We start from the raw sequence: 14,881 nt of genomic DNA on the forward strand, positions 1-14,881 counted from the left end.
ATTTACGCAGCTGAAACGAAAAAAGGCTGCAAAGCACAAAAAAGAAATAATAAAAGAAACACAAATAAAATGAAAGAAAAACAGATGTAGAAAAAGGGAAATGGACTCAGACTTCTCACGATAAATGAACAGAGAAAGAGGAAGTTAAAGGTGAGCGACAATAAAAGAGATGAATAGGACCGCCATGAGGGACAAAGCACACAGATAAGGTTTTAAACGGGGACGAGACACGCACAGCGTTTCCCTTGCGGGAGCGAGCAGCAGCACCATCTGTTTCTAAAGCACGATCAAGATAATTGAAAACAGATGGAGCTGCTGCTCGCTCCCGCTAGGGAAACGCCAAACGTGCACGAGTACCAATAGAAAACAGTGCAAAACATGCACGAGTTTGAAAAACAGCCCGGAGCGAGTCCAAAAGGTCACTCCAAAGCAGCGCTTACTCGCTGCATAGGCGAGACCTAAAGACTAGCAACAATGTCTCAACCGGATTCAATGAGAAAGGCGAATACATCTTTATGTCCACGACATTACTAAAAGGAAAGAGGGAGACTCCTGGTGGTTTGTTCAAAAGTTCTCATGGCATCATATATTTGAAATCAAAGTTGATACAGGACAGTCATATCAGCACTGTGAGCATAAATTGCGAAGGCAACCCAAAGGAACTTGGTACACGTTGTGCTTGTGACACAAGGAGTGATGGCGCGAGTGACAAGTGAGAAAAAGGCTGTGAAAGGCGCAAGGTGACAAAGTGACAAAAATTATGTACAGGGATCAGTGATTCAAGAAGAATGATTATTTACAATGATTGAACGCGATTTTAAACTTTTACTGAACCAAAGTTGAATGTGCGCCGTGAGTTGCGCTGATAAATCGGTTGACGGTTTTCGGTCCTATTAATTCAGGACCATCATCAGGACCGGGTTGCCACAATTTAAGAGGTGCTGTATCAGGGAGGAAAAGGAAAGTTCAGGGTAGGAACCAAGGGTAGGGGGCGCAGGGGCTGCGGTAGGCGTGAGGCAGTTGGAGGTCGGCTTACCTGGAGATAAAGAGGAGCAAGCTGCGAGGGGCAGACTGGTATGTCCAAGGAAGAATCAGGGTACCAGTGTGAGTGGGGTTAATCGTGGATATGGCACAGCGTGGGCGGTGTCTGCGCGTGGTCAGGGATAGGTAGGACTTCCCTAGGAAGGAGAGAGATGGCATGAATTGACAGGGGTGACAGATGGTGCAGGAAGGGGACAAGCGAGAAGGCAAACTCACTCAAAGGGACCAAGGTGCCAGCATAAGTGGTGGACACCACGGGTACGGCGCAGCGTAAAAGGCATCTGCTCAGAATGAATTGGAGGTGGAACTGTCCTGGGAGGGTGAGAGAAAGGGTTAGCTACCAGAGGTAGAGCGTGGTGCAAACAATAGAGCAGGTTTGCACTAGTAGGCAGAGGAAACACATGAATGAAAATGATGGAAAAAATGATGAAGAGGGCTGGATGAAAGCCCCTATAAGTAAATAAATTACACATCATTTTAGTAAAATCAAAAGGTCATGGCGAACACTGGACATAAAAAGAGGTGTAGTGAGAAACGTATATGGTTGTAATATTAGCTGGATTGGGGATTCATAACTCATGAACACTAGTCCAAACACCCTTTTTAAGTTGCTGAAAATATTCTGTTCCTACCAGCCATCTAATAAAGTTACACACCGACAAATATAGAAGCATTTTAATTACCATGTGTTCAATTATTGTTACAGCACAACTGTGGATTTAGAACCCATACTTTACAAGTTTATACACTATGCCAGTGACGTCTGGTAAAACAAATCACAGGTTTGATGTAAAACCCCAAAAACTTACTATATTGAAATAGTTATTAGGTAACATGGTAACCTGGAGTTCAGACTTTAATCCTGGCTTGGCCAAATCAGAGTAGCACTTTTAAAGATTGATAAGATGTGCCCTATTACGTTGAGTAATCGGGACATCTTATAACATTTCCACATCTGCAGTGGCAGGCGCTATACAGAAAAAGACAAGTCATCGTGATGGGCCTCTAAAGCAGACCGGAGGTTCTTGTATGCATATGTGTTATTTCAGAGACACTATTAGCAACTCTGCAGATATGGGCGAGTTGGATAGTTAATAAGAACATTTTATTTTATGATAACTAATTCTTGTCCCATTTCTTCGATGAAACCACATGAAATTTTGCGAAATTATTGATTACTTGAGACCACAAAACGGGTCTTACCCAATCAAGATACTTAGCTTAGGTACATGGCAAAAACTAGTTGGCAGCTTAAATGGAAACCTGGGAGGAATGTCATGGTTTATTGGTTAAATTACAAATCTTTCTTTCATTTGAAGTAAAATGGTGCAAATGTAAATAGGTTGGTTTACAAATCAGTTTTTGAACCAGTTCTCAAACCAAAGTGGGAATCTAACTGACCAAGACCAAAAGTTCAGCAATTGCAAGTTTAAACCCCACAAACTTGAGCTGTCTTATAGACCAAAAGGAGTTAATCATTTTTATTCAGCTGCTACGAAGTTTGAGAATCCTTTTTGCGCCAGTTGTTAGGGCCGGTGGATGACAACAGAAGTGGTAGGTATCCATGCCTGATATAGGAGTCTAAGACAGGCTAAGATAAGTGCAGCCAATATGCCTTTCCTTCCCGATAATGAAATGGCAACTGAAGAGGGGTTGAAAAGGTTTATGAGCTGTCTCCTTTCCACCTTTGAGGGCTACTGAGAACAAGAGAAAGGATAATAACCAGAAAGGCCAGAAATGGGGCGCATAGTCGTTGCAACTAAGATGCTGTGTATTCCACTGCCTGTTTCACCACTTTACCAGAGATTCTGGCGAGTGCAACTGCATACCAGGAATCCCTCTCCTATTAGCCATACTTGAGACCAAGTGAAAGGTGGCAGAAGAATCACAGAATCCAGGGATAGCATGGTAAGTTCTGCTGGATTTACCAGAATCCAGGGATAGCACGGTAAATTCTGCTGGATTTACCAATCTGATCCCGACTGACTCCAACGGCCACAGATATTTCATGGGTGGCATTCTTAGAAAGATGTACTAGATTGCCAGCAGATGTTAAAGAAAATATGCCTGAGGGAGTGGGGAATTTTAAGCACTAAGTGATCAGTGGGACTCGGATGAGAACTGCAAAGAAATTGATTCCTAGGGTAATTAACCTGCTAACAGATCCTTGGGATAGTTGCACTCTAGACAAATGGTCATACCATAAGAGCACTGCTGTTCAATATGATACGTTATAGTCATTTGAATATCGTGCATTCTGTCATTAGCATAAGCTACCATGGCCTTGCAGACCTAACAAAATCTGAGGGCGTTCCCACAGTGTACATATAGTGAGCGAAAGTGCTTTGCTCTCTGGCTGTGTGACCCGAAGTCATGCCAAATCTGCCTGGTAAATACTTTTAATGCTTGCATTGGTGACTTACAAGGTGGTAAAGGTCAGGGTGGGAAAACATCCTGTGCACTATCACCTTTAATGCATGTCTGCGAATACAACAAAAAGAAGTCAGCAACAAGTTGATTTTCGGAAAGGTAAAATGAAGTCAGGAATGATAACTCAATCACCAACAATGTGCTACATGAGTATCCATGTGATCCATCATTCTGACCAAACAGAAATGTGCGCTTTCTACTGTCAAGGGAAAAATGCCAATTCTAGATGAAAAAGAGCAACAGTGACTCCCTCTGTAGTACCCTCTCTGGTATAAAAGCTGCCTTGAAAGCATGCACACAAAGCAGCAAACGCATTAAAAGTTAGCCTACTGCTGCTCGGGAAAGTCAAGTGCTTGAGAGGAGACCGTCACTTGCAGTAGGTATTATAATGATCTGCCAGACTTGGAATCCACTAACAACCAAGAGTCTGAAGGACGCCAACTCTCAATGTGATGTGTGCGCGAGAGGGCTGCTGACGGCTGGCAGTAACACAAGGCCACCGCTATAATGCGGATGGATAGCAGCTAACCTACTTAAGAATAATGAACTGATGAGGTGTTCCTTTCACCGCAGGCCAGTATACAGGGGGTACCACAAATTACTCAAAGAAACAATTCACCACGCACCCAATAACACTGTGCTGTCATGTCTTTCTCACAACAGATGTAGTGTCATGTGGTACCCCCTCACTTCCCATTCATGTTCTACTATGGTTCAGAATGTCCAATGTGGATCCGCAGCTGCCCGTCCTAAAAGGTGGAGCAGCCCTACCAACCCACCTTACTACAAACATGAAGAGTATCGGACAGGCTTAGTAAAGGTCTAGGATACATTTTCACTATATCTATGTAAGAAAAATTGATAATTCACATAGGCCTTCGTTAGTTTGAAAATCTGTTACGCCTCTGGCCCTTCTATACTCACTTTAGACACCACTGCTGCAGTCTCATGTTAACCTATTCCACTGAAAATCCATATCACGAGAAACCTTATTCTCACAAAGTTTCCACGCCGGACTTCTCTATCAAGCATTATTTAGAATGGCAATGTTATTACAGTGCAAACAATAATCTTGAGCAATATCTTAGCCAATATGATGTAATTTCATTTCTTCTCGACTATTGTTGAATGTCACTCTCCAGGGTCCCAGCAGAAAAAAACATCTGCCACAAGAAGATTCCTTTTTGAACGGTATGCATCACTGCACAGCACATTAGAATGCTAGCAATATTGATTAGACTATGATAACAAATCATGCATGCAACTAGAGGCAGAAATCAGACATTCTTTAGTCTTTGGAGGTGTCATCTTAAAGAGAACTCAAAGGTGAGGAAATAGCCTCTTGTGTGGTTATTTTATTACATTTGAAAATTTTATGAAATTAAAATAGCTCGGAAATATAATTAATAAGAACAGAAAAGCTGTGAAATTTGATATTAAATTTGAAGAACTGCATAACCGGGACTCAATGGCCATCTTTTGGAAGACTATCTATACCCTAGTGTACCCTAGTGTACTCACTGAAGAGAATAATCTTGCTCTTTGGGGGCAAGTAATAAAGCAGTAGTATTACTAATTGCTACCCCCCTGCAGATGATTAACAGCCTGGAACTGTGCCCATCACTGGATGTCGCCCAAGTTTAAGCAATGGCACAGGCTGAAACCCCCATAAAGGCGGGAACTCAATACAAATTATAATGAAAGATAAGTGAAGAGTCGTCTCTTACTCCAGGATGAAAAACTGCACTGAAAATGCATCTAGGAGAGCAGGAAAAACCGAGACAATTGTATTAACTGCCTGCATGCAACATCCTTAAATTTCTTCCTGCAAAGACGTAGAGAAGGAAAAACAGGAGACAAATTACCAAAAGAATACCAAGCTGTCTTTTTTGGGACCAAAAAACAAAATGGGAGAAGTGATGGACGAAGAACTATTCTAAGCTATTGAAAGGTGGTGGGAAAAGTTTTATTTTTTCTTTCTTGAATATTAAAAAATGTTAAATAATAAATTGTGTGGAAATATTATCAATGTCATCAAGGTATGCCCGACCAAGAGAAGCCAAAACGCCTCTTGTGGGGTCGAACGTCTGCTTCAGGGGAAAATAAAGAGCACTCGTGCATACTAAGCACTTGTAATCCAAGGTTCTCAAAACTGCTGACAGCCATGGCTCCTGTTGGGATTATGTTGACAAATAACAAAAAATAAAAAGGACTGTCCTTTCGAGTATATTTCTTCCAAGGACTACATTAAATATTTCATGCAATGGCGAGACTGACAATGAAATTTAAGGGAAAAAAATATTTTCATGCGAGACGATGTCGTTTACAGTGTAACACAGAAGGTATATCCCGTCACCCCCTAAACCCCTAAAGATTCATCCTGTCATCCGTCATCGGACGCAGCCGGATATCTTGTGAAGGAAGGTCTCTGCAGCAGCAGTGACCTCCAAACCCAATGCATACCCAAGCGCCGCATCCTCTGTGGTGCCGATTCAGTGCAAGTCAAAGTGCTACCACAGAGCACTTATTAGGGTCACCTCACCAGTCCTTAAAGAAAAAACATTCACAGGTTTAGTGGAAATAAGACCTTTGGCAAATAAGGATAGCTTTGATGCGGAAGAATAACCCTGGTCCTAAGCACAGGTTCCCTATATCACATGGATGAAAAATCCGTATTTAACTCGCGCTCTCGTTTCCCACGGCGCAATGCATTTAAACAATTTCTCTACGATTTTGAATGCTGGAAACCTTCAATCTTAACCAAACCAGCTCCACCGACGGCACCTGCAAGGCTCATTGTTTGTAGTACACACAAGAGTCAAATGATTTCTTAAACTCCATCGAAAGCAGCATCTTCTACATTCAGGCACTGAGGCCCTTCTACTCTTCAGCATATCCATGCTATCCCTCCGCCCGACTCTAGGACGGATTCCTAAATGCGCCTCCCCAAAGCACAGAAACGCTGTTCTACCACTCCACTACAGCATGCATTACAAAATGCAGCTTTGCCAAGGACATCACTGCTGTTCCTACCACTCCTCTTCAGTGCGGAGCCACACACATCTCTGCCAAGCTAATCAGTTATAAAACACAGCCCCGTCCGGCTACTCCAGAAGAGACCATGGGAGAGAAGCCTCAGTCCAGGGGTGCCTGGTCTCTGGGATATTGAGTTACCCAAATTACAGGACGGTAGGAGTGCCTCATATCCACGGGTTGTCAGTGCTTGCTAATATTGGAGACGACATATGTCAACATTAACACTACAAGCAACCGTTATGGGCATGAGAGAGATTTAAGGATTCAGGGGAACAGTAGGGGAAGAATGCAGACCCACACCGAAGAGAATCAGAGAGGTGGTGCTATCCTAGGCTTGCAGGATGAGGTGACAGAAGGTGTTTTCATTAAGAAGAAAGCATAACTAGCAGATAACGTCGCGTGAGGGAAGGCCAAAAGAAGGCTGTACAGGGCCCGAGAGGATTTCATTTTCTGTCCAACCACGAGAAGAGGGTGAAGTAGTTGAGTGCCAGTAGACTTGCTGAGAAACTAAAGCCTGTCAACTGGAGAAGTATTGATGGAGAAAAATTGAACGACTTATTGAGAAACTGCAAGATCCTTGTGCTTTAAGAAAAATAATGAATTTGTAGCATTCACCTATGCCAGAGCTCTGTCAGACTGTTTCCAAAAACTTGCAGACAATGGTACAACAGAACAATTTCAAAAGATGAGATTGTATGTTTTCCCTACTCAACATGACGTTGATTACTCCGTCTCGATCCAAAGTTAGCCTTCTGGACTCTCCGTTCTCCTAGCTCAAATGAAGTGGTGAGAAGGCTGAGATGCAAAAGGTGAAAAGCAAACAAATCCAACACTGGGAAATGTAACAGGTGCAACAATCGCCATCTCAGAAACAAACAATATATAATTTTTACAATCGCTGTTAGCCCGAAGAAGTTACTTAGCTTTGGTAATGCCTTATATGGTAGAGACAGTATATAGACGCAGATTCCTTACCTTTGAATTTCCCAGTCGTCAGAATGTATCCGGAAGATTTTTCTTCATGCAATACCCGTGCGCCACCCACCGCTAAGTGGCGTTGGTCGGCTCTGCATGATGTCTACGCAGGAAGTGACGCCCGTGTCACCGATATAGGTGCCACTTCAGCACGCTGTCAGTTACTTTTCACGACTTTCGACACCATAAACGCAAGCCATGAAGAGTACTGACATGATGTATTTAAAAGCTAGGGCCTGATAGGAAACAACTTTGACCCTAGAAACCTGTCCTCAGTGCACGGAGGATGGGTGAGTCTGTAAGGAATCTACAGCTAGATACTATCCCTACCAGATAAAGGGTTGCCAAAAGTAAGTAATTATTCATCGGATAGAGACATCTAGCCGCAGATTCCTTATCTTTGAATAGATACCCAAGCAAGAACATTCCCAGAGGAGGGACTGGGACAAGTTTAGACTAGAAAATCCTATAGGAAAGAGCTGCCAAAATGGCTGTCCCTGCAGACTTGATCTTGACTGTCTAGGCAGTAATGCTTGGTAAACGTGTGTAGGGATGCCCATGTTGCCGCCGGACAGATGTCCAGGACTGGGACTCCTCGTTGCAATGCAGTGATAGCAGCCTTAGCTCTGGTGGAATGATCTCTTAAGCCTTCAGGATGCTGCTTCTTTGCCAGAGCATAGCAAATCTTGATGCAGAGCACGACCCATCACGAGTTGGTCCTCTTCTGCACCGCCCAACCCTTCTTCGCTCCAATGTATCCCATGAAGAGTTGGTTATCCACCCACAAATCTTGTGCGGTCAAGATAGAATGCCACACTCTTTTGGGTCCATGTGGTTGAGTCACTCCTTTTCTTTAGAGGGATGGGGAGGAGTGCAGAAAGTTGGCAAGATGACAGATTGTCCCACATGAAAAGGTGTTAATACTTTCGAGAGTAAAGAGGCTTTAGTGCAAAGCACCAATTTATCAGGGAATATTGCCAGATAGGGAGATTTGGCCGATAGAGCCTGCAGCTTGTTCACCCTCCTGGCAGATTTGATTGCCACTAAAAAGGCTGTTTTTATTGTGGGAAGCTGGAGGGGACAATTGTGCAGGGGTCCCCCTGCAAAGTACATGCAGGGCAAGCCCACTCTCCGGACCCAGTCCGGAGCACTCATGCCAGGGACCTACCTGCCAGTGCCGGTGGGGGCCCCCCCCACCCGGCACTTCAGGGCTTTTGTTACGCCACTGCAACATATGTACAAAGCCTTTTAGGAATCTATGTACAATGGGGGACTTAAATGAAGAGGCTTGGTCCGGTAGCCTCGGTAAAGCAGACAAACACCCTTTCAAGGTGCCGAGAGCAGAGCCCAACTGGACAAGTGTTAAAATAAGGAAAAGGAAACAAAAGAGGGTCGATAGCCTTCTCTGTACAATACATTACAAATGTCTTCCACCAGCAGGTGCAAACAGTCTTAGTGGAGGAATGCTTGTCTGCCAGAATGTTACAAACTTCAGGATGAAGGTCAAAAGTTAATAACTGCCGCTGCTCAATCTCCTTGCATGAAGGGGTAGAATTGACCAGTTCGGGTGGAGAACTCTCCCCTGCTGCTGCAACAGAAGATACTCCGAAGGGGCAGCCTGATCGGACGATCAATGCTCATTTGCAGAAGCTCAGGATACCAGACTCTCTATGCCCAGTCCAGAGCCACAAGGATGACATGGCCCCGGTCGTTCCGGATCTTCTTGAGGACTCTGTGCAGGAGTGGTATGGGAGGAAAACCATACAGGAGGCCAGAGCTCAACTCGCGATAGAAAGTCTGAGAGAGCGAGGCTTTGGAAACTCCAACGTGCAAAACTGCAGACGGTGTGCGTTCTCTGCAGAGGCGAACAGATCTAACCAAGGCTTTCCCCACTGTTGAAAGAAACCATGCGCTACCTCTGAATGGAGACGCCACTTGTGATACCTAGGCAACAACAGCTGAGTTTGTCCGCCCTGGTGTTCAGGGAACATTGCTGTTTCAGCCATGTCCAGAGACCAGGGCCTCTTGACTAAGTCCACAGTCCTATTCCGCAATGTTTGTTGCAGTACCACATGGTGGTGGAGTCGTCTGAACACTTGAACTAACCTTTCTCTAATGGGGTAGAAAGGCTTTCAATACCAATTGGATAGCTCCGTGCTCCAGCATGTTCATGTGGAGTCTGGATTCCGCTGGAGCCAGAGTTCTCTGATTGCCACCTCTCCCAGAGAGTGAGAATGATGGCCCTACAAACATGCAGTGTTCACCGACCACAAGGCTAGTGGAAGAAAAAAAGCTTCTTGCCCCAACTGTCCAGCCTCTTGATTCCATGTCTGGGGGAGCACCAGGGAACAGGCCATAGAAAGGTTGACTAGGAGCAAGGTTTCCGAAGTGGAAGCTCCTGGCTGTAGCACCTCTTTAAAGAGGTTAGTCTTGACCACCACTGTGGGGAGCTGAAGGTCAAGGATCTCAGTTGCCCTGCGCACCACCATTGTATAAGATACACCCTCCTCCACAGCCACGGTAGGAGGAGAAAGCCAGTGTCTGGGGAGGTATCCAGACCACTGGCCTCAGCCAATTCCTCTTACTAGTTCATTTCCTCATAAGGCTGGTCATCTAAAGGGCCCCGCAACCCCTCCTAATCTTCTCCCAATCCTAGCACTCCATAATAAGGCTCAGGAATGTTGGTCCTGTTGGCGCCACATTTGGGGTCAATAAATGCTGTTCCAACTCGGTCATCGGGAATCAGAATGGGGCCGGCAACAGGAGCTCCAGCGTCAGGGAAGGTAGCAGGGGTATGATGAACACCGGTCTGGATCCATGGGGGGACAGTTGGAGCCACCAACTCAAAAACCGATGGCACCCCAACACAGGGGGTCCGAAGGCATGGTGGAGGGGTCAGGCCGCTCAAAAATGTGGCGGATGGCTTCACTAAACTCCTTAAGTTGGCCGGCTCCCAGAAAAGCAGGGAGGTGCGAAGACTGCATAGACGAAGGTTCTGGAGAACGAGGCCTTGAATGCTGATGATCCTCTGCCACGTTGGCCAATAAACAGGGAGAAGTCAAATCACACTTAGACTTCTGTTTTATGTGCCTTTTACCAGAATGCTCTGATCACCTTGTGCGGGACGAATAGAACTTAGGACTCTTTGAGAGGTGCCAGAACCTTCCTCTCAACTGGGACCATAATTGCCAAGGAGTTGGGTATGGTGTAGACTGCCAGGCCATATGCAGATTCAGGGACCACTCCCTCAAAGCCTTAAGTGTCATGGCCCAGAAGTCGGAGCGCACCTTGGAGTTGTTGTTATGCTCCAGACATCACAGGCACACCAAATGCGGGTCTGCCACTGACATGGCACGATGACAGGTGCTGCACGGCTTGAACCCCAAAGTTTTCCTACACATCAAAAAGGGGTAGATGAAAGGTCAAAGAATCCTGTCACAAAGTGAAGAGGGTAGCGCTCTTCACAGAACAGCACTTGACTGGCACAAAAAGAAGAGAACGGACGTCAGCATGCCGAGGTGGCACCTACATAAGTGACGCTGAAGTCACTTCTGGCGTGGAAAATGCCACCGACATCACTCGGAGCCGAACGGCCCCACCTACTGGCGCTCAGGGGTACTGCTCTGAAGAAAAATATCTGTATCCAGTTTTACATCTGGTAAAGTCAAAGGAAAGGAATCTGCAACTAAATGTCTATCAGATTCTTAAAACGCCATCAGTGGGCGCTAACCAATCACTAATACCAGAACAATTAACAAAACTTTCAATACAAGAAGAGCTGCATATAGAGGAATAAAAGATGATTGCACCAACAGTGCAAGTAAGATTCTCAATGTACAAAGACAAGAGTTAAAGGAGCCAGAAGCTATGATAACATGTAGGTATGGAAACAGAATCAAAGGAAACAATGTCACATATTTTCTACCTATAAAGCTTTGATAAAGAAAATAAAGCTCTCGCAGATGCCTCGCTGTTACTAAAATACTAAGCAAGGACGGAGTATGTCAATTGCATTCCCTGCATTTTTCTGTCCAATTTAGGTCACGTCTTTACATCTGATCTTCTTGCCAGTAAAGAGTTCACTTATGAGCATGCAGACTTTTGAAAAGAAGTAATGCTTCAACAAGGATTAGCAAAAAGCAAACGGGTCTGGCCTTGGCAAGCGTTCAATGCGTTCGTTTTGCAAACACATGCTATAAACACTGATAATAAAAATGGCAGTTAACGGTGGTTTGCATACATTTCCCCTCTGCCAAAAAATGGAAAAAACTGACATCTCAAAAATGAACATAACAAATCTGAAACAAAAGCAGAAAGTGTGCTGATTAGGGATGTGCGGAACTTGCTGAATTATACAAAACTCGGTGGAATTTCACCAACAGGCAGAAATAGGCAAGTCATGTTGCTTGCGCTATGATGTAGTGCCAGGAGCACGTTCCGAAAAATCAGTGCAGACCGCACCACTTTGGGGAGCCAGAGGGTGCATCTACTCAAGCTAATTTTGCTGCTACTCGAGTAGATTTTCTACTCGAGCAGCAGCCTTCTGACCACGAATGGTCGTAACTGCATGCCTTGGAAAAATGTCGCCGATGTCCTGTTAGCGACCGAAAAGGAGACACCAAATCTTGCTCACCAACTTACCATTTTTTAGCGCGCTTGAGAAAAAAATCTGTCATGATGCAATTAGCGGAATTTGTCCGGCACCAAAATTCCACCAATGCAGCCAGCAGAACGGAGTATTTCACCCACCCCTAGTGCTGATCCATTTTCTCATGCTGTAGGGCTTTGGTCTGTGCAAAGTTTGCATTACACTTGGATAGCAATACCTGGAGAGGGCCGACAGAAAGCCCTTGTTAATGCACACATATATGCACGCCTGTATTCTTATTAAGCTATCTTAATAAAAAACAGGAGGTGGGAGAAGCAGCAAAAGCACTCTGTAGGTCAATCAATCAATCACTGCATTTGTAAAGCGCGCTACATACCCGAGAGGGTCTCAAGGCGCTGGGGAGGGGGGGTGCTACTGGTCAAAGAGCCAGGTCTTGAGGAGTCTTCTGAAGGCCAGCAGGTCCTGGGTCTGTCGTAGGATGGTGGGGAGAGGGTTCCAGGTCTTGGCGGCGAGGTAGGAGAAGGATCTGCCGCCGGCGGTGGTGGTGGTTTTTCGGATGCGAGGGACTGTGGCGAGGGCGAGGTTGGCTGAGCGGAGGCTTCGGGTGGGGGTGTGGAAGCTGAGTCGGTTGTTGAGGTAGGTGGGTCCGGTGTTGTGCAGTGCTTTGTGTGTGTGGATCAGGAGCTTGAAGGTGATCCTTTTGTTGACGGGGAGCCAGTGCAGGCTTTTCAGGTGGAGTGTGATGTGGCTGCGGCGGGGGACGTCGAGGATGAGTCGGGCCGAGGCGTTCTGGATGAGTTGGAGTCGTCTCAGGATCTTGTTTGTAGTTCCTGAGTAGAGGGCGTTCCCGTAGTCGAGTCTGTTGGTGATGAGGGCCTGGGTAACGGTTTTTCTCGTGTCGAGGGGGATCCATTTGAAGATCCTGCGGAGCATACAGAGGGTGTTGAAACAGGACGCGGAGACGGCGTTGACTTGCCTGGTCATGGAGAGAGTGGAGTCGAGAATGACCCCCAGGTTGCGTGCGTGGTCCGTGGGTTCCGGGGCTGTGCCTAGTGACGTGGGCCACCAAGAGTCGTCCCAGGCTGATGGGGTGGGTCCGAGAATGAGGACCTCTGTCTTGTCTGAGTTCAGCTTCAGTCTGCTGTCCTTCATCCAGTCGGCTACGGCCTTCATTCCTCTGTGGATGTTAGCGTTGGCGGTGTGGGGGATCTTCGGTGAGTGATATGATCAGCTGGGTGTCGGCGTAGGAGATGATGTTTAGGTTGTGTTGTCGTGCAACGTGGGCGAGGGGGGCCATGTAGATATTGAACAGCGTCGGGCTGAGGGAGGATCCCTGTGGGACGCCGCAGATCTCGGTGGTTTTGGGGCAGAAGGGTGGGAGGCGGACGCTCTGGGTTCTGCCGGAGAGGAAGGATGTGGTCCAGGCCAGGGCCTTCTCTTGGATACCGGCGTCATGGAGGCGTGCTGATAGGGTGCGGTGGCAGACCGTGTCAAAGGCTGCTGCTAGGTCCAGGAGGATGAGGGCGGCTGTTTCTCCTTTGTCCATCAGGGTCCGGATGTCGTCAGTGGCGGCGATGAGGGCGGTCTCGGTGCTGTGCTTGCTGCGAAAACCGGATTGGGAAGGGTCCAGGATGTTAACTTCGAGGTAGCGGGTCAGCTGTTTGTTGACAATTTTCTCGGTCACTTTTGCCGGGAAAGGGAACAGGGAGATGGGCTGAAAGTTCTTGAGGTCCTTGGGGTCCGCCTTGGGCTTCTTCAAAAGGGCGTTGATCTCGGCGTGCTTCCAGCTTTCTGGGAAGGCTGCTGTCTCGAAGGAACAGTTGATTGTTTTCCGGAGGTGGGGCGCGATGGTAGCGCTGGCTTTGTTGAAGACTTGGTGAGGGCAGGGGTCCAATGGGGATCCGGAGTGGATGGAGATCATGGTTTTGATGGTGTCTTCGTCGCTGACGCTGGACCAGACGGTCAGGCGACTGGTGCGAGTGGTAGTCGCAGGGGTGGTGGATTCGGTGGTGGGTGCGGGGGGGTCGGAGTTTAAGCTGTCGTGGATGTCGGTGATCTTGCGGTGGAAGAAGGTGGCCAGGGAGTCGCACAGGTCTTGAGATGGCGGCATGTCGTTGGTGTTGGAGCTGGGGTTGTAGAGATCTTTCACGATGCTGAAGAGCTCTTTGGTGTTGTGTGCGTTGTTGTCTATGCGGTCCTTGAAGGCGGTCTTCTTGGCGGTCCTGATGAGTTGGTGGTGTCTGCGGGTGGCGCTCGAGGGCTGTGTGGTTGTCTGGTGTTCGGTCTTGGAGCCATTTCTTCTCCAGCCTCCGACAGGTGTGCTTGGAGATCCGGAGGTCCTCGGTGAACCAGGCGGCTTTCTTGTTGGTGTGGTTGGTTGTCAGATCTAATAAGTGAAGACAGCAGCTGGCTTTTGGAGAGAATGCATTAATTTGTTTGCCATGGTTTATTTATAGCTTTTAAAACCGGTCTAAAAAACACATTTGCTTGATAATATGCTAGAAAGTCACATACATTGTGATACACTGCGAAGTAACTGTGGTCACCTGAGAAGGGCCACCAGGCTTAAGCTGTCTACTTGTTAAACTGTGCTGCAACACTGTCCCCTATTTATATCTTTAGGCTTAAGACTACATTCATGCTCAACTATCAATGAAAACCCATGGTGATCATTTGAATTATGTACCAACTTTAAGCACAGTTAGTGACAGGTTTCTAGGTTGATGCTACCTAACGGTGGGCCAGGATGGCCCCACCAGTGCCAGATGTATAAATAAATCCCATTTGTAA

General features: G+C 46.5%; 1 protein-coding gene across 6 annotated transcripts in view; it reads right to left on the reverse strand.

Moving 5' to 3' along the window:
• Positions 1 to 14,881, reverse strand: part of MSI2 (musashi RNA binding protein 2) — a 1,546,127-nt gene that overhangs the window by 914,780 nt on the left and 616,466 nt on the right. The gene's annotated exons all lie outside the window — the stretch shown is intronic.

Source organism: Triturus cristatus, chromosome 3_2 (genome assembly GCF_964204655.1).
Source record: "Triturus cristatus chromosome 3_2, aTriCri1.1, whole genome shotgun sequence".
In the NCBI taxonomy this organism is placed as follows: Eukaryota; Metazoa; Chordata; class Amphibia; order Caudata; family Salamandridae; genus Triturus; species Triturus cristatus.